The sequence below is a fragment of the Petromyzon marinus genome, chromosome 38 (genome assembly GCF_048934315.1).
Source record: "Petromyzon marinus isolate PM22_M1 ecotype Great Lakes invasive population chromosome 38, UKy_Petmar_22M1.pri1.0, whole genome shotgun sequence".
In the NCBI taxonomy this organism is placed as follows: domain Eukaryota; kingdom Metazoa; phylum Chordata; class Hyperoartia; order Petromyzontiformes; family Petromyzontidae; genus Petromyzon; species Petromyzon marinus.
Genome location: NC_133704.1, coordinates 12,459,406 through 12,482,571, shown reverse-complemented (window position 1 = coordinate 12,482,571; position 23,166 = coordinate 12,459,406). Strand labels below are relative to the sequence as shown.

General features: G+C 50.7%; 1 protein-coding gene across 1 annotated transcript in view; it reads right to left on the bottom strand.

The window, feature by feature from the left end:
- The window catches only part of LOC116950306 (uncharacterized), a 61,757-nt gene extending 44,753 nt beyond the window's left edge, over nt 1–17,004 (bottom strand). The window contains exon 1 of the mRNA XM_076072679.1: nt 16,901–17,004. The gene's annotated coding sequence lies outside the window, so the exon portion shown is untranslated. The remainder of the gene's footprint in view (nt 1–16,900) is intronic.
- Between the last annotated feature and the right edge of the window lie 6,162 nt (nt 17,005–23,166).

The window sequence follows — 23,166 nt, the reverse complement described above, 5'->3', positions numbered from 1 at the left end:
ATGTACACCGATAAAATATACACCGATAAAATATACACCGATAAAATATACACCGGTAAAATATACACCGGTAAAATATACACCGATAAAATATACACCGATAAAATATACACCGATAAAATATACACCGATAAAATATACACCGGTAAAATATACACCGATAAAATATACACCGGTAAAATATACACCGATAAAATATACACCGATAAAATATACACCGATAAAATATACACCGATAAAATATACACCGATAAAATATACACCGATAAAATATACACCGATAAAATATACACCGGTAAAATATACACTGGTAAAATATACACCGGTAAAATATACACCGGTAAAATATACACCGATAAAATATACACCGATAAAATATACACCGATAAAATATACACCGGTAAAATATACACCGATAAAATATACACTGATAAAATATACACCGATAAAATATGCACAGATAAAATGTACACCGGTAAAATATACACCGGTAAAATATACACCGATAAAATATATGCCGGTAAAATATACACCGATAAAATATACACCGGTAAAATGTACACCGGTAAAATATATGCCGGTAAAATATACACAGATAAAATATACACCGGTAAAATATACACCGATAAAATATACACCGGTAAAATATACACCGGTAAAATATACACCGATAAAATATACACCGATAAAATATACACCGATAAAATATACACCGGTAAAATATACACCGGTAAAATATACACCGATAAAATATACACCGATAAAACATACACCGGTAAAATATACACCGATAAAATATATGCCGGTAAAATATACACCGGTAAAATATATGCCGGTAAAATATACACCGGTAAAATATACACCGATAAAATATACACCGATAAAACATACACCGATAAAATATACACCGGTAAAATATACACCGGTAAAATGTACACAGATAAAATATACACCGGTAAAATATACACAGGTAAAATATACACCGGTAAAATATACACCGGTAAAATATACACCGGTAAAATATACACCTGGGATATTTGTATGAATGGATATCTGTGAAAAGAGCTTCATAGCTCATCGGATTCCTGCAGTCTAAATCAAGACTGATTCGGAACGTGTCCGTATGTTCATATTTGATCTCCCCAATATTTAAAGAACCAACATTCTGCTATTTTAATTGAATTATTTCACAAATCTGTCCTAAAATTAAGATCCACACACACACATGTATATACACAAATATAACACGTGTATAAAGTGTTGCTTAAAACTTCGAAATTAGTTCAAAATTCGTGTTCCTCCAAAACCGGGGGCCGTGCAACTGCTTTTAGGGCAGTGCGCTAAGCACCGCGCCACCGCTCACCACGAGACAAGACAAAGATCCCCCGTGTAGCCTCTAACAGACTGTTGGGGCAAGTGCTGTTAGCGAGTAGCGCCTATAAAGGCCGGCACGGCACACGAGGGGGTGGGTGGCCAGCACCATCCCCAGTGTGGATGTTTTACACACCGCGCCAGGTACTCACTGCAGGCTGAGTCGACCTAGGGGAGGCCCAGGACCGGTTCATATAATCGTCACCGGTGCTGGTGGCCGTGAGCGGGAATCGAACTCGGGTGGATCGGGCTCGTAGCGCAGCGCCATAACCGCTGCGCCACCGCTCCTCACACCCCTGCTTAAATGGACGACCATGGAAATTCCACATTAACGCGACGGGCCCCAGTACATCCACGCGGTATTTACATACACATACAAGTGTCGACCGAGCGTTAAGTATTCGTGGATTAGGCGTCGCATTTGTTTAATGTTCGATGAATATTTTAAAATGAACACAAAATCTTCCCCAACCCCACACGTATGGCCTTCAGCAGACTTTGACGGGCAAATGCATGAATATCACCTTCGTCAGTTTGCATTTATATTACTCATGAACTATTATTAACACACGGTTGCATAGGCCCTATGCATATGTGTGTACACGCTTGGCAGGTATATTGCAGGTATATTTCACACATAGTACGTGTACATAACGTGATGCAGTGTCTAGTGTACACGCATTTATATTGTGGAGTTGCGGTAGTGTGGCGGTTAGCGCTACACTACGCTACGAACCCGGCGACCCGAGTTCGATTCCCGCTCACGGCCAGCAACACCGGTGACGAATATCTGAGCCGGTCCTGGGCCTACCCTAGGTCGACTCGGCCTCAAATTAGTACCTGGTGAGGTGTGTCAACATCTTCACGAGGGAGACAAAGGCGGCCGGGCGTGGTGCTGACCCCCCCCCCCCCCCACTCCGTGTTCCGTGCCGGCCTTCATAGGTACTGCTCGCTGACAGCACTTGCCCTAATAATCTGTTCAGGCTATATGTGAGTGAATTTTGTCTATGCAGTGGACCGATATAATACCGATAAGACCCACTCAGCGAAGCGGCTCGTCATCGCGTGGAAGTTTATAGCAGCAGACAAACGCTCGAAACGCGTGGTGGTGATGTTGATTCGAAATGTGGAGCGGAAAAACCGGAGGACCCGGAGAAAAATCCACGCGACCACGGGGAGAGAGAGAGAGAGAGATACGCAGACTCCAAATATACAGCAGTAGCAGCAGGTGTCAGGGTCGGGATCGAACCCACGAACTCCTGCATACCAGGCGAGGTAATCAACATCTCCTAGCCACCGTGATGATGATGAGAGAGAGACACGCAAACTCCAAATATACAGCAGCAGGCGCCAGGGTCGGGATCGAACCCACGATCTCCTGCACACCAGGCCAGGTAGTCAACATCTCCTAGCCACCGTGATGATGATGATGAGAGAGAGAGACGCAGACTCCAAATATACAGCAGCAGCAGCAGGCGTCAGGGTCGGGATCGAACCCACGACCTCCTCCTGTACACCAGGCGAGGTGGTTAACGTCTCGATTTCATGCATCGTGCATTATATTTGTTCAAACAAATGTAATTGTCCTATGTGTGATTTGTTAACGAAAATATAATAACGCTCTGCGTCATGACTTTTGGGCCACCCTATGTATATGTTCGGTCCACGCATACACAAGACAAAGATCCCCCGTATAGCCTTAACAGACGTTTTGGGGCAAGTGCTATTAGCGAGCAGCACCTATGAAGGCCGGCACGGCACGCGAGAGGATGGGTGGCCAACACCACGCCCGGCCGCCTTTGTCTCCCTAGTGGCGATGTTTACTACACACCGCACCAGGTACTCATTTGAGGCCGAGTCTACCTACGGGAGACCGCTTCACTACCGCCTGAAGACCGGTACCAGCGGTGTCAAGATCGGCCTCCGTGGAGTAAGGTTCGTGAAGGACGCTACCGGGCTAGTGCCAGGCTAGGTGCACCTTGAGGCTACTGGGCAGTTGGAGGCAGTCGCCCTCCAACAACAACGGAGGGCGGAGGAGCGACGCTCACAACAACGAGCGGAGCGCTGGGTGGCTAAAGCGCAGCAGGTTGGCGCAGTGGCTGCGTTAGTAACCCGCTCCACTACCCCCCACGACCCCCCACGCGCGTCTCGACGAAGCTGGAACGTTAAATGCCAGCGCGATCCATTTAAAGATACCCCACTAGACTAACAAGCGTTCAGCTAATATTAAGATTGAACGCACGTGTCTATGGATGCGCAGGCTCTACGCGTCTCCCGCCGATCTCGACGCGAATGTCGTGACGTCTTTTCTAAAACTCTGTTGTTGCTGTTGCCGATGGAACTTGCATCCAAAGTCGCCCGTGTAAGATTGCCTAGCGTTAAGCCGAGGGTATCTATAAATGGATCTCTGTTTCCACGAATTATCGCAATTTATCGATATGTAACAGTACAGTATGTGCACAAAACAAATTGATGTTGTTTAAGTAATTTAAAATGTCTTCAAGTATCCATCGTACAACACCGCATATTTAAAGTGCACTAATACTGGTGGCGCTAAGGCCTATCGCTTGCTAGTGCGGTACGGGACCGCGACGACTTATTTACGCAGTCATTCAGCAACTCGCACTTACCGACGTGGCGAAGTATGGACAACAACATCATCAACAACAACTCCCACGATCTGCCCAGTAGCAGCAGCAGCAGCAGCGTCCTTCACGAGCCTCCTCCTCCTCCATGAGGGAGGGCGACCTTGACACTGCTGGTGCCGCTCATTGGCGAGTGGCACTCAGCTCCATCACTCACTCAGCTCCATCACTCAGCTCCAGCGTATCAGCAGCTCCATCACTCACTCAGCTCCATCACTCACTCAGCTCCATCGCATCACTCACTCGGCTCCATCACTCACTCAGCTCCATCACTCAGCTCCATCACTCACTCAGCTCCATCGCATCACTCACTCGGCTCCATCACTCACTCAGCTCCAGCGCATCACTCAGCTCCAGCGTATCAGCAGCTCCATCACTCACTCAGCTCCATCACTCACTCAGCTCCAGCGCATCACTCAGCTCCAGCGCATCACTCACTCAGCTCCATCGCATCACTTACTCAGCTCCATCACTCACTCAGCTCCATCACTCACTCAGCTCCATCACTCACTCAGCTCCATCACTCACTCAGCTCCATCGCATCAGCAGCTCCAGCGCATCACTCAGCTCCATTACTCGCTCAGCTCCATTACTCACTCAGCTCCATTATTCACTCAGCTCCATCACTCACTCAGCTCCATCACTCACTCAGCTCCATCACTCAGCTACAGCGCATCACTCAGCTCCATCACTCACTCAGCTCCATTACTCACTCAGCTCCATTATTCACTCAGCTCCATCACTCACTCAGCTCCATCACTCACTCAGCTCCATCACTAACTCAGCTCCATTACTCACTCAGCTCCATCACTCACTCAGCTCCATCACTCACTCAGCTCCATCACTCACTCAGCTCCATCACTCACTCAGCTCCATCACTCAGCTCCATCACTCACTCAGCTCCATCACTCACTCAGCTCCATCACTCACTCAGCTCCATCACTCACTCAGCTCCATCCCTCGACTCCCTCAGCACCCCCCCCCTATGTCTGTTCGGACAAAGAGAAGCCGCTTGGGGGGGGCATGCGGTAGCTGGGGGGGGCTAGGGGGCATGCGGTGGCTAGGGGGGGGCATGTGGTGGTTGGGGGGGGGGCTAGGGGGCCATGCGGTGGCTGGGGGGGGCTAGGGGGCCATGCGGTGGCTGGGGGGGGGGGCTAGGGGGCCATGCGGTGGCTGGGGGGGGCTAGGGGGCCATGCGGTGGCTAGGGGGAGGGCTAGGGGGCCATGCGGTGGCTAGGGGGCCATGCGGTGGCTAGGGGGGGGGGCTAGGGGGCCATGCGCGGGCTTCGTGACCCCAGCCAGCACAGCTCGGCTCGCTGATGATGGGGGACCGTGTCCAGATTTTGCTTTAAAGGCGTCCGTGAGCTCCTGGGGCTATCAGGCGGTCTGGTTAAAGCCACGGATGGATCCGAGGGAGGGACAGCCGGAATGTTTATCACACACACACAGCTACACATGCACACAGCTACACACGCACACAACTATACACACACACAACCCCACACATAACCACAATCACAACCACACACAGCTACACACACACAACCCCACACATAACTACACACAACTACACACACAAGCACACACACAACCACACACATCTACACACACAACCCCACACATAACCACACACACAACCACACACATCTACACACACAACCACACACACAACTACACACACAACTACACACACAAGCACACACACAACTACACACACAACCACACACACAACCACACACACACACAACTACAACAACAACAATCGCCATTCGCCACTAAGTGGCGGTGACGTCACCACGACGCTTGTGCCAGGCTATGTGCACCCTGAGGCCACGTGAAGTGTCGAACGCCCGCTGGCAAGAGGTCACGGGGCAGACCCAGGTGCCACGGGTCGACTGACTGAGATGACTGGCTGATGCACTACCTGTGCCCCCTACTGTGCCAACCGGCTGTGCTTTAGCCACCCGGCGCTCCGCTCGTTGTTGTGAGCGTCGCTCCTCCACCCTCCGTTGTTGTTGGAGGGCGACTACCTCCAACTGCCCAGTAGCATCCTTCACGAGCCTCCTCCACAGAGGCCGATCTTGACACCGCTGGTACCAGTCATCGGCAAGTCCACTCAGCTCCACGTCCTCCTGTACCACATCACTCCATCTCTTCTCTAGCCTGTGCCGCGCCCGCTTAGCCCCCTCAATCCGGCCGAACAAAAGCTGTTTCGGCATGCGTTGGCTGGGCATGCGGGCTACATGACCCAGCCATCGCAGCCTTGCCCGCCGGAGCTCACCGATGGGACCTTGCCCAGATCTTTCAAGGATTTGTGAGCTCCTCACACAATACAGTCTGGTTAAACCCAGGATGGATCGTAGGCAGGCCAGCCTAAATGTTTCTAACCGGCGAAGATGTTCCATTAGGGGGGTCCATGTTTCGCAAGCGTAGAGAAGGGAGGGAATGACCGTGGCCGAGAAGACCTGAAGCTTAGTGCGGAGCGACAGACCAGGTAGCTTCCACACAGCATTACGCAACCGATGAAAAGATATTGCCACTCGACTGATTCGGAGTGAGACCTCTGCTGTTAAACTGGAGCCGGTCATAAGCACACTGCCCAGGTATGGGAAACTCTCCACTCTCTCCACAACTGCCCCATCACCGATTGGGAGTTGTGGGGGTGGAGTGTCCGATGGTACAAAATACCCAGGCAGGTGCTTAGTTTTGGTGGGGCTGATGGTAAGGCCCCACCTCTTAGTGGCACGCTCCAGTCTCAGCAGCACCGTCTCCAACTCCTCCTCTGACTGAGCAGCTATTACCAAATCATCAGCATACATAACGTGGTTGAGCAATAGGGAGCCATCCCTTAACCGCACCCGGGCATCGATCAGCCTCCCATTATATCTGTACCATATGGAGATTCCCCCGGTACAGCTATTGAAGGCTTCACGAACTACGTGGTCAAAATAGATGTTAAATAATGTGGGAGCCAGAGGATATCCCTGTCGCACCCCAAGGTGTACAGGGAATGGCTCTGACTCCCGGCCACGTAGTTTTACCCGGGCCCGCTCACCATCATGAAGGTCCTTAATGATCGTGAGCAGAGGGTCAGGTACTCCAAAAGCACGAAGAACGACCCAGAGCCCAGGCCTACTGATGGTATCATAGGCCTTGACCAGGACAATAAAGCAGAGATGTAGGTCTTGTTGGAATTCCCTACACCTCTGCTGTAGCAGACGGACAGAAAATATGGCATCTGTGCAGGACCGCCCTTTCCTGAAACCGCATTGGGGCTCCGCGAGCCTCTCCTCAGCGTGCCTGGCAAGGCGATGCTGAATAATCCTTGCCAGGACCTTTCCCGGCACACTGAGGAGTGAGATACCCCTGTAGTTGTTACAGTCTGTGCGGTCCACCTTCTTAAAGAGGGGGACCACCAGGGCATCCTTCCAATCCTGTGGAACCCGTCCAGTAGTCCAGACCGTTGTTATGATGTCATATAGGGCAGTCTGTGCACAAACGCCACCCTCCCTCAGCATTTCGCTTGGGAGATCATCTCTGCCCGCTGCCTTTCCTGGTCTCAGACTCCGGATCGCCTTCAGTACTTCCTCAACAGATGGCACCTCAGCCAGCCACTCACAAGGGGTGACTTATTCCAATATTTGAGGCACCGCAGCCTCAGCAGGGTCATCCTCACTTTGTGCCACGATGTTTTCCTGGCTGAGGGATTTTCCCTCCCCCAGGACCTCACAGAAATGCTCAGCAAATCTGCAAACCTGTTCCTGGGGGTCGGAGATTGGATCACCGTTTTTTCCCCTAATGATGGTAATAGGTGTGGCGCTGCAGGTTACTTTTTTGATGGAGTTAAATAGAGATTTGTGATCACGGGCCACTGAGGCAGACTCCATCTCCTCAGCAACCCGCGACCACCACCCATCCTTGCAGCGCCTCACGGCTCTCCGAACCTTCGAGCGAAGGCTGCGGTAAGCCTCCTCATTCTCTGACGTGGGATTCTGTAGCCGATGACAGTGGACCTGTTGCTTTTTCTCAACCATCCTGAACACCTCCTCTGTCAGCCAGGGTCTCTGGGGAGGTCTGGACCGCGTACCCAAAGCAGCCATTGCAGCTGCATGAGTCACAGTCCTAAACCTCGCCCATTTACCCTCGACATCAGGAGGAGTCGGGGACGATGCCAATCCCAGCCGCAAGCGATGATGAAATTCTCGCTTGCAACTTTCATCAGATAACTGAGACCAGGCCACTTTAGGTCAGAATGGGGTCCTGGGTGTACACAACTACACACACATCTACACACACAACCCCACACATAACCAGACACACAACCACACACATCTACACACACAACCACACACATCTACACACACACACAACCACACACACACAACTACACACACATCTACACACACAACCACACACACAACTACACACACAACTACACACACAAGCACACACACAACTACACACACAACCACACACACAACCACACACACACACATCTACACACACAACCCCACACATAACCACACACACGACCACACACATCTACACACACACAACCACACACACAACCACACACATAACTACACACACAAGCACACACACAACTACACACACAACCACACACACAACCACACACACATCTACACACACACAACCACACACACACAAACCCACATATAACAACACACAACTACACACACAAGCACACACACAACTACACACACAACTACACACACACAACCACAGTGGTGATGTTTTCACACCGCACCAGGTACTCATTTACGGCTGAGTCGACCTAGGGGAGGCCCAGGACTGCTACACGAGCCTATGACGATGATGACACTACCGCTCCCCACGAAGACACATATATACACACACACGTGTACAAAAAATACAAATACACAATAAAATATGCGCACAAACACAGCCACAACAAAGACGCACGCACACACAAACACGCACGCACAAACACGCACACACAAACACGCACACACACACACGCACGCACATATGCACGCACACACACGCACACGCACGCACAAACACACACACACGCACACAAACACGCACACACACGCACAGGCACACACAAACACACACACACGGGGGGGTATGGACTGAGCGCCACGCTGTAAGGAGGCAAAACGAACATCACTACCACCACGACAACACCCCACCACTGCCACCATCATCACCACCACGATCACCATAACCACCACCATCATCACCACCATCATCACCACCACCATCATCACCATCACCACCATCACCACCACCACGATCACCATAACCACCACCATCATCACCATCACCACCACCATCATCACCATCACCACCATCACCACCACCATCATCACCATAACCACCACCATCATCACCATCACCACCACCGTCATCACCATCATGGCAGCGGGACGCGATGTCTTGACGATATCCTCCCGTTACAGTCGTGGCACAGACCAAGCCCGTAAGCCATGTCAGCATAAACACAAACATACAGCATACACACACAGCATACACACACAGCATACACAGCATATACACACACAGCATACACACACAGCATACACACACAGCATACACACACAGCATAAACACACACAGCATACACACACAGCATACACACACACAGCATACACACACACAGCATACACACACAGCATACATACACACAGCATAACACACACAGCATATCACAGACAGCATAACACAGCATACACACACAGCATAACACACACACAGCATACACACAGCATACACACACAGCATAAACACAGCATACACACAGCATACACACACAGCATACACACACACAGCATACACACAGCATACACACAACAAACGCCATTCGCCACTAAATGGTGGTGACGTCACCACGACGCTTGTGCCAAGCCATGTGCACCTTGAGGCATAACACAGCATACACACATATACACAGCATACACACATATACACAGCATACACACATATACACAGCATACACCGACCGCTATTTATATTTGCATGTTGAACTTCTTTCACACAGTACGTAGCCCCAGCGTGCTCGTCGCAGGTATTACTGTATCCGCTGCAGTACCATCATATGCAGCAATACGCAGATTAACGTCACCCACTGTTACGTGGGTATGGTGTGTGTGTGTATGGTGTGTGTGTGTATGGTGTGTGTGTATGGTGTGTGTGTGTATGGTGTGTGTATGGTGTGTGTATGGTGTGTGTGTGTGTATGGTGTGTGTGTGTGTGTATGGTGTGTGTGTGTGTGTATGGTGTGTGTGTGTGTTTAACGTTTCACGTATTTGTGTCGTGATGGCAAGTGTGCTACTAGCAGTGTCAACCCACACCGGTCGACAGCGACCGAGTGACGCCTCCGGTGTGGTGACAATGTTGTTATTGTTCTTGTTGCTCTTGTTGTTGCTGTACAACATTCAGAGGCGTCCCGTGGAGTAACGGCCAATCGGGGCGACCGCCCCGGGCCCTGCGCTTTGGGGGGCTGGGGCGCAGTCCCCCCCCCCCAATCTCCCACCCCTCCCCATTGGACGTCCCTGGGTGTATTTAACAATGATTTAGTTTTATGGTTCGGACTATATCGGTGGTGCTTAACCTTCACTGCAACCATGCACCGCTTTGGTTGTCAATCGTAAAAAAAAAACCCCAGCAAGAATGTTCATAAACACAGAGGTGTTTATGAAACAAAGAGAGTTGTAACTGACGTGCCCTGTGCTAAACTTGTTGATTTACCTTCTAAAAATAAACAATTCTGTGCGTGTCGTCTCGCAGCCCCCAGGGCGAGTGTGGCCTGGTCGCACCCCCTGCTTGAAGGGCCGCTGATGACAATTTGTCGATCGATTTCTCGCAGCGCGACGAGGTTCAGTTCCTGTAAAACTAAAGTTGTGTTTCGTCTGCCGTGGCCGCTAGCGAGAGCCGCATCGAGTTGGCCCGCCCGGTAGCTTCTCGTAGACGAAGAGCATCTCGGTGGGCATCATAAGCTGGTGGAATTAACAACATGGGAAACCTCATTTTGCCAGTAACAAAATATGATAATTGGTTGTTTACCCTTTTATCTGGCAACAAAACTGACACCTTTTTTTTACAAGGAGTCGTGTTTACATTGACCACAATACCTGCGGTCGGAACGCAAACTAAAAAACAACAACTCTGATAATGTATGTGGCACTGTCCTTGAAATTGATTGGTCCACACCCGAGACAGCTTTCTTTAGAGCCTCGTCTCACGTTGGTGTTGGACCAGATGACGCCAAAAGGCGCACAACTCAAAGGCAATGCACCATCAGAGTATGAGAGCTCGGGGTTAAGCATTTACACAACATTGCAAAGTGCATACATTATCAGAGTTGTTGTATTTTGTTTGCGTTCCGACCGCAGGTATTGTGGTCAATGTAAACATGACTCCTTGTAAAAAAAGGCGTCAGTTTTGTTGCCGGATAAAAGGGTAAAAAAACAATTATCATTAACAACATAGTTCAGTTTGAATATATAAGGCTCTATCTATATATCCTGGGGGCTGGTTAAACACAATAGTATGTATGTATATACATACTCTTTGGTTCTTTCGGTAAAGTAATGTAGAAAAATAATAATAGATCACAATGTGATCGTGATCAAGCGATCTAGCAATAGATCACGATGTGATCTATTGCAACGTCGTTATCAATTCTTATTTTTGTACGCGCCTTTAACCGAAAGAACCAAAGAGTATGGATTCCTGCAGTCACGAAAGCTTCAAATCAATTATAGAATGTATATATGTAAATTATATATTTGTCAAATTGTTTACAATGGTCGCATTATCATTGTTCACGTGGTTGGGTGACGGCGCTCTGAGCGTGTTTCAGCAACATTAAAAAGTTACTCATAATCCGTTATATACATCACACACACATTTACATGTAGATTTACCTTCTGTGTGTGTGTGTACACAGGCTGGACTCCTAGCCAGATATTACAATACAAAGACAAAGATCCCCCCGTATAGCCTTAATAGAGTGTTGGGGCAAGTGCTGTCGACGAGTGAGAAGCAGCGCCCATGAAGTTCGGCACGAGCTCACCGACGAGAGGGTGGGTGGACAGCACCACGCCCGGCCGCCTTTGTCTCCCCAGTGGCGACGTTTACACACCAAAGACAAAGAACCCCCAACTCTCCCGTATAGCCTTAATAGAGTGTTGGGGCAAGTGCTGTTTCGCGAGTTGTAGTAGCGCCTAATGAAGGCTACCGGCACTTGGCACACGAGGGGGTGGGTGGGTAGCCAGCACCACGCCCGGCCGCCTTTGTCTCCCCAGTGGCGACGTTTACACACCAAAGACAAAGACCCCCCCCCCCCTCCTTAATAGCCTTGATAGAGTGTTGGGGCAAGTGCTGCTCGCGAGCAGTCAACGCCGTAGCCACGTCCTGGGAGCCAATCCGCACGTCTCACGCCAGCGTCTGCCGCTCCCAGGTACACACAGAGCAGCGAGTAAACAACAACAACAACCACCACTCAACTTGACACGCGCCTCCAAAACGTTGTCCTGAGCACAGAAGGGCTACGTCGCTTCGGAGAAGGTCCGTCGCCCGAAACGTCGCCGAATGCACGTTTGGTTCATTTGAAGGCCACGCGCGTTGTTGTTTGTTGTTGTTGTTATTGTTGTTATTGTTGTTGTTGGCAATGTTTACATGGCACACGGAGACGCGCGCCTGTTGGATGTCCCCCTGATCATTCAGAGACCGCAGCGATCACCACCACCACCACTACAACCACAATCAGTACAACCACAATCACTACAACCACCACCACTACAACCACCACCACTACAACCACCACCACTACAACCACCACTACAACCACCACCACCACTACAACCACTACAACCACCACCACTACAACCACCACCACCACCACTACAACCACAACCACCACTACAACCACAATCACTACAACCACCACCACCATCACCACCACTACAACCACCACCACTACAACCACCACCAAAACCACCACCACTACAACCACCACCACTGTAACCATCACCACTGTAACCACCACCACTACAACCACCACCACTACAACCACCATTACAACCACCACCACTACAACCACCACCACTGTAACCATCACCACAACCACCACAACCGTCACCAACACTACAACCAACGTGACAACCACCACCACTACAACTATCACCACCACTACAACCACCACCAAAACTACCACCACTACAACCACCACCACTACAACCATCACCACCACTACAACCACAATCACTACAACCACAATCACTACAACGAATGCTAGAAACGCTGCAACCACAAACAGCACCAAAACCACTACCACCAAAACCACTACCACCACAACTACCACCAACCCCACTACCACCAAAACCACTACCACCACCACTACCACCAACCCCACTACCACCAACCTCACTACCACCAAAACCACTACCACCACAACTACCACCAACCCCACTACCACCACCACTACCACCAAAACCACTACAACCACCACTACCACCAACCCCACTACTACCAAAACCACTACCACCACCACTACCACCAACCCCACTACCACCAAAACGACTACCACCACCACTACCACCAACCCCACAACTACCACTTCCACCACCACCAATACCACCACCGTCAGAGGCTGTTTCCGTGACCATCTCATTCAGTCTATAGTACACACACACAGTCTCTAGTACACGGTCTATAGTACACACAGTCTATAGTACACACAGTCTATAGTACACACGCACAGTCTATAGTACACACACAGTCTATAGTACACGCAAAGTCTATAGTAAACGCACAGTCTATAGTACACAGAGTCTATAGTACACGCAAAGTCTATAGTACACACACAGTCTATAGTACACAGTCTATAATACACACACAGTCTATAGTACACACACAATCTATAGTACACAGTCTATAGTACACAGTCTATAGTACACAGTCTATAGTACACACAGTCTATAGTACACAGTATACAGTACACACACAGTCTATAGTACACAGTCTATAGTACACACCCAGTCTATAGTACACAGTCTATAGTACACAGTCTATAGTACACACACAGTCTATAGTACACACCGTCTATAGTACACACAGTCTATAGTACACACACAGTCTATAGTACACACACAGTCTATAGTAAACAGTCTATAGTACACACACAGTCTATAGTACACAGTCTATAGTACACACAGTCTATAGTACACACAGTCTATAGTACACATACAGTCTATAGTACACATAGAGTCTATAGTACACATAGAGTCTATAGTACACAGTCTATAGTACACAGTCTATAGTACACAGTGTATAGTACACACACAGTCTATAGTACACACAGTCTATAGTACACACACAGTCTATAGTACACACAGAGTCTATAGTACACAGTCTATAGTACACAGTCTATAGTACACAGTCTATAGTACACATACAGTCTATAGTACAAGTCTATAGTACACACACGGTCTATAGTACACAGTCTATAGTACACACACAGTCTAGAGTACAAACACAGTCTATAGTACACAGTCTATAGTACACAGTCTATAGTACACGCACAGACTATAGTACACAGTCTATAGTACACACAGTCTATAGTACACACAGTCTATAGTACACACAGTCTATAGTACACACAGTCTATAGTACACACAGTCTATAGTACACACACACAGTCTATACTACACACAGTCTATCGTACACAGTCTATAGTACACACACAGTCTATAGTACACAGTCTATAGTACACACAGTCTATAGTACACACACAGTCTATAGTACACAGTCTATAGTACACACACTCTATAGTACACACACAGTCTATAGTACACACACAGTCTATAGTACACACAGTCTATAGTACACAGTCTATAGTACACACAGTCTATAGTACACACAGTCGATAGTACACACAGTCTATAGTACACACAGTCTATAGTACACAGTCTATAGTACACAGTCTATAGTACACACACAGTCTATAGTACACACACAGTCTATAGTACACAGTCTATAGTACACAGTCTATAGTACACACACAGTCTATAGTACACAGTCTATAGTACACACAGTCTATAGTACACACAGTCTATAGTACACAGAGTCTATAGTACACGCAAAGTCTATAGTACACACACAGTCTATAGTACACAGTCTATAGTACACAGTCTATAGTACACACAGTCTATAGTACACAGTCTATAGTACACACAGTCTATCGTACACAGTCTATAGTACACACACACAGTCTATAGTACACAGTCTATAGTACACACACACAGTCTATAGTACACACACAGTCTATAGTACACCGTCTATAGTACACACACAGTCTATAGCACACACACACAGTCTATAGTACACAGTCTATAATACACAGTCTATAGTACACACACAGTCTATAGTATATATCTATAGTATATATCTATAGTATATCTATAGTATATATAATATATACTATAGTATGTATACTATAGTATATATATACACAAGTGGTGATGTCGCCCTCCACCGGGATGCGACCCGGGGTGTCGCTCCGCGTTCCGTAGCGCAGCGCGCCCAGACCGCCCCCCCCCCGCCATGCCCCCCCCCCGCCATGCCCCCCCACCCGCCATGCCCCCCCCCGCCATGCCCCCCCCGCCATGCCCCCAATCGTGGACGCACGGGGCACACCACGACCCAACTTCTTGTTGCCGAGTTTATCCGACCTAGTGGGATGGTTGACGCAGCGGCAGCCCCCTGGGGCCGTCTGGAACGCCTCTCGCTGGGGGGGGGGGGAGAAGCTGCTCAGGGAGCCGCGGTGAACTTCCACTTCGTCGTCTTCGTTGACCAAAACCTCGCTTCGTCACAGCTGCCGTTGCCTGTTGGGTTTAGTTGGCTGTCGTGTCTGGGGTGGCTGTCGTGTGTGGGGTGGCTGTCGTGTCTGGGGTGGCTGTCGTGTGTGGGGTGGCTGTCGTGTCTGTGCTGGCTGTGTCGTGTCTGTGCTGGCTGTGTCGTGTCTGGGGTGGCTGTCGTGTCTGGGGTGGCTGTGTCGTGTCTGCGGTGGCTGTCGTGTCTGGGGTGGCTGTGTCGTGTCTGGGGTGGCTGTCGTGTCTGGGGTGGCTGTGTCGTGTCTGGGGTGGCTGTGTCGTGTCTGTGGTGGCTGTGTCGTGTCTGGGGTGGCTGTCGTGTCTGGGGTGGCTGTCGTGTCTGTGGTGGCTGTCGTGTCTGTGGTGGCTGTGTCGTGTCTGGCTGTCGTGTCTGTGTTGGCTGTCGTGTCTGTGGTGGCTGTCGTGTCTGTGGTGGCTGTGTCGTGTCTGGCTGTCGTGTCTGTGTTGGCTGTCGTGTCTGTGGTGGCTGTGTCGTGTCTGGCTGTCGTGTCTGTGTTGGCTGTCGTGTCTGTGTTGGCTGTCGTGTCTGTGGTGGCTGTGTCGTGTCTGGCTGTCGTGTCTGGGGTGGCTGTCGTGTCTGGGGTGGCTGTGTCGTGTCTGTGGTGGCTGTCGTGTCTGGGGTGGCTGTCGTGTCTGGGGTGGCTGTCGTGTCTGGGGTGGCTGTCGTGTCTGTGCTGGCTGTCGTGTCTGTGGTGGCTGTCGTGTCTGTGGTGGCTGTCGTGTCTGGGGTGGCTGTCGTGTCTGTGTTGGCTGTCGTGTCTGGGGTGGCTGTGTCGTGTCTGTGGTGGCTGTGTCGTGTCTGGCTGTCGTGTCTGTGGTGGCTGTGTCGTGTCTGGCTGTCGTGTCTGGGGTGGCTGTGTCGTGTCTGGCTGTCGTGTCTGGGGTGGCTGTCCTTACCACCCTCACTGCGTACCTCCGGTTAGCGCGGTTGGCTCGGTACGTACGGTGCGGAAGAAGTTCGACAAAACAGTGCTCGTCAGGAGAGGTACCCCGGGCACTCACCTCGGACTCCGCGCGCGCCCTCTCGACAGAGTGGCCCGGGTACTTCACGTGGGCATGGGACCACTGCAGGAGGAGAGGTGGGGGGGGGTAAGGGGAGAGATTTATGGAGCGAGAGAGAGAGAGAGAAAGGTGACGATGGGGAGAGCACAAGGAGGGCGTAGAGAGAGAGAAGGGGTGGGGGGAGAGGGCAAGGAGAGCTTAGAGAGAGAGAGAAGGGGGGGGGATTGTTTAACGCAGAGAGACGTGAGATTGATCGCAGATGGCTGTTGCGTTGGGGCGAAATATGGGTCTGATGAGAGGGATTATTCGTGAGGATGATGATGGTCGTTGATGTCTGCAGATGAGACACCGTTTATATGTAGTGATGGAGAGTTATATCAGTATGTCCTGGTGAAATATAGCGTTGTTCGAGAGAGTGACCAGAGTGGGGAAGTATGAACGAAACAACTCCCTCCACGATCGGGGTGTAGGGGTGGGATGAGGAGGTCGTGCAGCAGCTGATCGTCGCCAAATCGATGGAGGGGAAAAACCAAGCGGAGGGAGAAGGAGCCGAGAGAGAGATACTGGGATTGGGATGTGGAAGAGAGAGAGATAGTGGGATTGGGATGTGGAAGAGAGAGAGATAGTGGGATGTGGAAGAGAGAGATACTGGGGAATTGGGATGTGGAAGAGACAGAGATAGTGGGATTGGGATGTGGAAGAGAGAGATCGTGGGATTGGGATGTGGAAGAGAGAGATAATGGGATTGGGATGTGGAAGAGAGAGATAGTGGGATTGGGATGTGGAAGAGAGAGAGAATGGGATTGGGATGTGGAAGAGAGAGAGATAGTGGGATTGGGATGTGGAAGAGAGAGAGAGAGATAGTGGGATTGGGATGTGGTAGAGAGAGATAGTGGGATTGGGATGTGGAAGAGAGAGATAGTGGGATTGGGATGTGGAAGAGAGAGAGATAATGGGATTGGGATGTGGTAGAGAGAGAGAGAGAGATACTGGGATTGGGATGTGGAAGAGAGATAGTGGGATTGGGATGTGGTAGAGAGAGAGATAGTGGGATTGGGATGTGGTAGAGAGAGATAGTGGGATTGGGATGTGGAAGAGAGAGATAATGGGATTGGGATGTGGAAGAGATAGATAGTGGGATTGGGATGTGGAAGAGAGAGAGATAGTGGGATTGGGATGTGGAAGAGAGAGAGATAGTGGGATTGGGATGTGGAAGAGAGAGAGAATGGGATTGGGATGTGGAAGAGAGAGAGATAGTGGGATTGGGATGTGGAAGAGAGAGAGAGATAGTGGGATTGGGATGTGGAAGAGAGAGATAGTGGGATTGCGATGTGGAAAGATATGGATATGTAGGGGAGATAGAGGTAGAGATGGAGAGAGAGAAATGGTACAGAGAAGATGAGAGATGGAGCTCTGGGTCTATATGTAGTTTACGCTCGATGGGGTTCGTTATTTAACGGAGAGTAGAGAGAAGGGGAGGGGATCAAGGAGAGCGTAGCGGGAGAAAAACACATCAATAGAGATGACAGCGAGAGAGATGTAGAAGGGAGAGAGTGGGAGAGTTAAATCAAGTTAGCCAGCAGTAGAGTGGCACAGAGAGAGAGACATGCGGTATCAGGGGGGAGAAGCTATGTCAGCAAGAGATGCCAGTGAGAGATGGGCAGAGTCAGAGAGTCTTGGCTGGGCGGCACAGAGAGACGGGAGATGATTCATAGAGAGAGGAGGGCCGGCGGGGAGGGCCGGCGAGGAGGGCCGGCGGGGAGGGCCGGCGGGGAGGGCCGGCGGGGAGGGCCGGCGGGGAGGGCCGGCGAGGATGGCCGGCGGGGAGGGCCGGCGAGGAGGGCCGGCGAGGAGGGCCAGCGGGGAGGGCCGGCGGGGAGGGCCGGCGGGGAGGGCCGGCGAGGAGGGCCGGCGGGGAGGGCCGGCGAGGAGGGCCGGCGGGGAGGGCCCTCTCTCTCTCTCTCTCTGTTCCGTACGCTCCGTGCCGCCAGAGCTCCCTTTGGAATCGACGGCCTCAGAGTCCGGTAAGGTCGGGAGAGGTCGCGATTAGTAAGGTCGGGGTGAGTAAGGTCGGGGTGAGTGAGGTCGGGGTGAGTAAGTTCGGGGTGAGTGAGGTCGGGGTGAGTAAGGTCGAGGTAGGGTCAGCATTGCCTTGGTTGAGTGGAGGTGGAGTCGAGGTGGAGTGGAGCGAGCTGTGATCCCCTAGAGATCGGTGCCGGGTCGCGTCAAGGTTGAGTTCGATTTGAATCGAGGTCGAGTCCGGGTCGAGTCCGGGTCGAGTCCGGGTCCGGGTCGAGTCCGGGTCCGGGTCGAGTCCGGGTCGAGTCCGGGTCCGGGTCGAGTCCGGGTCGAGTCCGGGTCCGGGTCGAGTCCGGGTCGAGTCTGGGTCCGGGTCGAGTCCGGGTCGAGTCCGGGTCCGGGTCGAGTCCGGGTCGAGTCCGGGTCCGGGTCGAGTCCGGGTCGAGTCTGGGTCGAGTCCGGGTCGAGTCCACGCGCGTCGCTTACCGCGAGGCGACTCCGACGGAGCCCGTCCAGGGAAGGGCGGGGCCGGGGTGGGGAGCCAAGAGAGAGGGAGGGGGGTGGGGGCGAGGGAGGGGGCGAAGTGGGGGGTGTAAGGGGGGGGGTCCCTACCCCCTGGGGCGAGGAGACCGCTGGGTCCTAGGCGAGGGGCTGAGTGGGGGGGCAGCAGCAGCAGGAGGAGGAGGAGGCGGAGGAGGAGGAGGCGAGGTTCGAGACGTGGGAGACGCGAGCCGAGTGAGTCGGAGGAGGAGACGAGGCAAGTCCCTGCCCCTCCCCTCCCTCACCCCCTGCCCCTCCCCTCCCTCACCCCCTGCCCCTCCCCTCCCTCACCCCCTGCCCCTCCCCTCCCTCACCCCCTGCTACATCCATCCCATCTCCCCCCTCTCCCCTCCCTCCCTCCCCGTCTCCCCCGGCTCCCTCCCTCCCGACTCTCCGCGTGAACCCGGCTCCGAGGCTCCTCCCTCCCACCCCTCCCTCCCTCCCACCAACAGCAACACAAATACAAAGGTCCCCCGTATAGCCTGTAGCAGGCTGTTGGGGCAAGTGCTGTTCGCGAGTAGCAGCGGCAGCACCAAGCACGATGGGCAGGGCACGCGGGGCGTTGGGTGGTCAGCAAACCACGCCCGGCCGCCTTTGTCTCCCTAACGGCGCTGTAGCCGTTCCCCACCAACTGTGTGTGTCCGTGTGTGTGTAACTGTGTGTGTGTAACTGTGTGTGTCCGTGTGTGTAACTGTGTGTGTGTAACTGTGTGTGTCCGTGTGTAACTGTGTGTGTCCGTGTGTGTGTGTAACTCTGTCCGTGTGAGTAACTGTGTGTGTCCGTGTGTGTGTGTAACTGTGTGTGTCCGTGTGTGTGTGTAACTGTGTGTGTCCGTGTGTGTGCGTAACTATGTGTGTGTAACTGTGTGTGTCCGTGTGTGTGTGTAACTGTGTGTGTGTGTAACTGTGTGTGTGCGTGTGTGTAACTGTGTCCGCGTGTGTGTTTTCAAGTTTCAAGTTTAATTTATTAGGTATAGCGCTGTGAGCCATGCGGCTCTTAACTCGGGTGCAACCGCAACAAACAAAAATTTGAACACAGAACATCTTAAAGCGACAACGCGTAACAGAAACATTCTGGAATAAACCAGCAAATATTCCACACACAAAAAATTATTAAAACGCTGTGTGCAAAAATCACAATGTGGTGCAAGCCAACAACAACAACCATAAGACAATTTAGATCAACCATATGTTTTCGAATCACCAAAATAAAGCAATAAAAAACAATGTAACAACAGTAATCATAGGAACTGTGATTTTAATTTAACAATAAACGATATACATAACACGTACGACAAAAAACTGCAGCCATAGCTGGCAGCACGACACTCCCAGTGTATGATGTGTGAGTTAGCAGTAGCGTGAGTGAGTGTATGATGTGTGAGTCAGTGTATGATGTGTGAGTGAGTCAGTGTATGATGTGTGAGTCAGTGTATGATGTGTGAGCGAGTCAGCATTAGCGTGAGTGAGTGTATGATGTGTGAGTCATTGTATGATGTGCGAGTCAGTGTATGATGTGTGAGTGAGTGAGTGTATGATGTGTGAGTCAGTGTATGATGAGTGAGTGTGTGTATGATGTGTGAGCGAGTGTATGATGTGTTAGTCAGCGCATGATGAGTGAGTCAGTGTATGATGTGTGAGTGAGTGAGTGTATGATGTGTGAGTCAGTGTATGATGTGTGAGTGAGTCAGTGTATGATGTGTGAGTCAGTGTATGATGTGTGAGCGAGTCAGCATTAGCGTGAGTGAGTGTATGATGTGTGAGTCAGTGTATGATGTGCGAGTCAGTGTATGATGTGTGAGTGAGTGAGTGTATGATGTGTGAGTCAGTGTATGATGAGTGAGTCTGTGTATGATGTGTGAGCGAGTGTATGATGTGTTAGTCAGCGCATGATGAGTGAGTCAGTGTATGATGTGTGAGTGAGTCAGTGTATGATGTGTGAGTCAGTGTATGATGTGTGAGTGAGTCAGCAGCAGCGTGAGTGAGTGTGTGATGCGTGAGTGAGTGTATGATGTGTGAGTGAGTCAGCAGCAGCGTGAGTGAGTGCATGATGCGTGAGTGAGTGTATGATGTGTGAGTGAGTCAGTGTATGATGTGTGAGTGAGTCAGTGTATGTTGTGTGAGTGAGTCAGCAGCAGCGTGAGTGAGTGTATGATGTGTGAGTGAGTGTATGATGTGTGAGTGAGTCAGCAGCAGCGTGAGTGAGTGTATGATGCGTGAGTGAGTGTATGATGTGTGAGTGAGTCAGCAGCAGCGCGAGTCAGCGTATGATGTGAGTCAGCGTACGATGTGTGAGTGAGTCAGTGTATGATGAGTGAGTCAGTAGTAGCTTGAGTGAATGTATGATGTGTGAGTCAGTGTATGATGTGCGAGTGAGTCAGTCAGCAGCAGCGTGAGTGAGAGTATGATGTGCGAGTCAGTGTATGATGTGCGAGTGAGCGTATGATGAGTGAGTCAGTGTATGATGTGTGAGCGAGTCAGCGGCAGTGTGAGTGAGTGTATGATGTGTGAGTCAGCGCACAATGTGTTAGTCAGCGCATGATGAGTGAGTGAGTGTATGATGTGCGAGTGAGCCAGCAGCACACGATGAGTGAACCTGTGTATGATGAGTGAATGGGTCAGTGGTTGTGCGAGTGTATGATGTGTGAGTGAGTAAGCGCATGATGAGCGAGTCAGTGCATGATGTGTGAGTGAGTAAGCGCATGATGAGCGAGTCAGTGCATGATGTATGAGTGAGTCAGTGCATGGTGTGAGTGAGTCAGTGTATGATGTGTGAGTGAGTCAGTGTATGATGTGTGGATGAGTCAGTGTATGTTGTGTGAGTGAGTCAGCAGCAGCGTGAGTGAGTGTATGATGTGTGAGTGAGTCAGTAGTAGCGTGAGTGACTGTATGATGTGTGAGTCAGCGTATGATGTGCGAGTCAACGTATGATGTGTGAGTGAGTCAGTGTATGATGTGTGAGCGAGTGTATTATGTGTGAGCGAGTCAGCAGCAGCGTGAGTGAGTGTATGATGTGTGAATCAGCGCACGATGTGTTAGTCAGCGCATGATGAGTGAGTCAGCGTATGATGTGCGAGTGAGCCAGCACACGATGAGTGAACCTGTGTATGATGAGTGAATGGGTCAGTGGTTGTGCGAGTGCATGATGTGTGAGTGAGTCAGTGCATGGTGTGAGTGAGTCAGTGCATGATGTGTGAGTGAGTCAGTCTATGATGTGTGAGTGAGTCAGTGTATGATGTGTGAGTGAGTCAGTGCATGATGTATGAGTGAGTCAGTGTATGATGTGTGAGTGAGTCAGTATATGATGTGTGAGTGAGTCAGTGCATGATGTATGAGTGAGTCAGTGTATGATGTGTGAGTGAGTCAGTGGTAGTGTGAGTGAGTCAGTGTATGATGTGTGAGTGAGTCAGTGTATGATGTGTGAGTGAGTCAGTGCATGATGTATGAGTGAGTCAGTGCATGGTGTGTGAGTGAGTCAGTGTATGATGTGTGAGTGAGTCAGTGCTTGATGTATGAGTGAGTCAGTGCATGGTGTGTGAGTGAGTCAGTGTATGATGTGTGAGTGAGTCAGTGTATGGTGTATGAGTGAGTCAGTGTGTGATGTGTGAGTGAGTCAGTGCATGGTGTGAGTGAGTCAGTGTATGATGTGTGAGTGAGTCAGTGCATGATGTGTGAGTGAGTCAGTGTATGATGTGCGAGTGAGTCAGT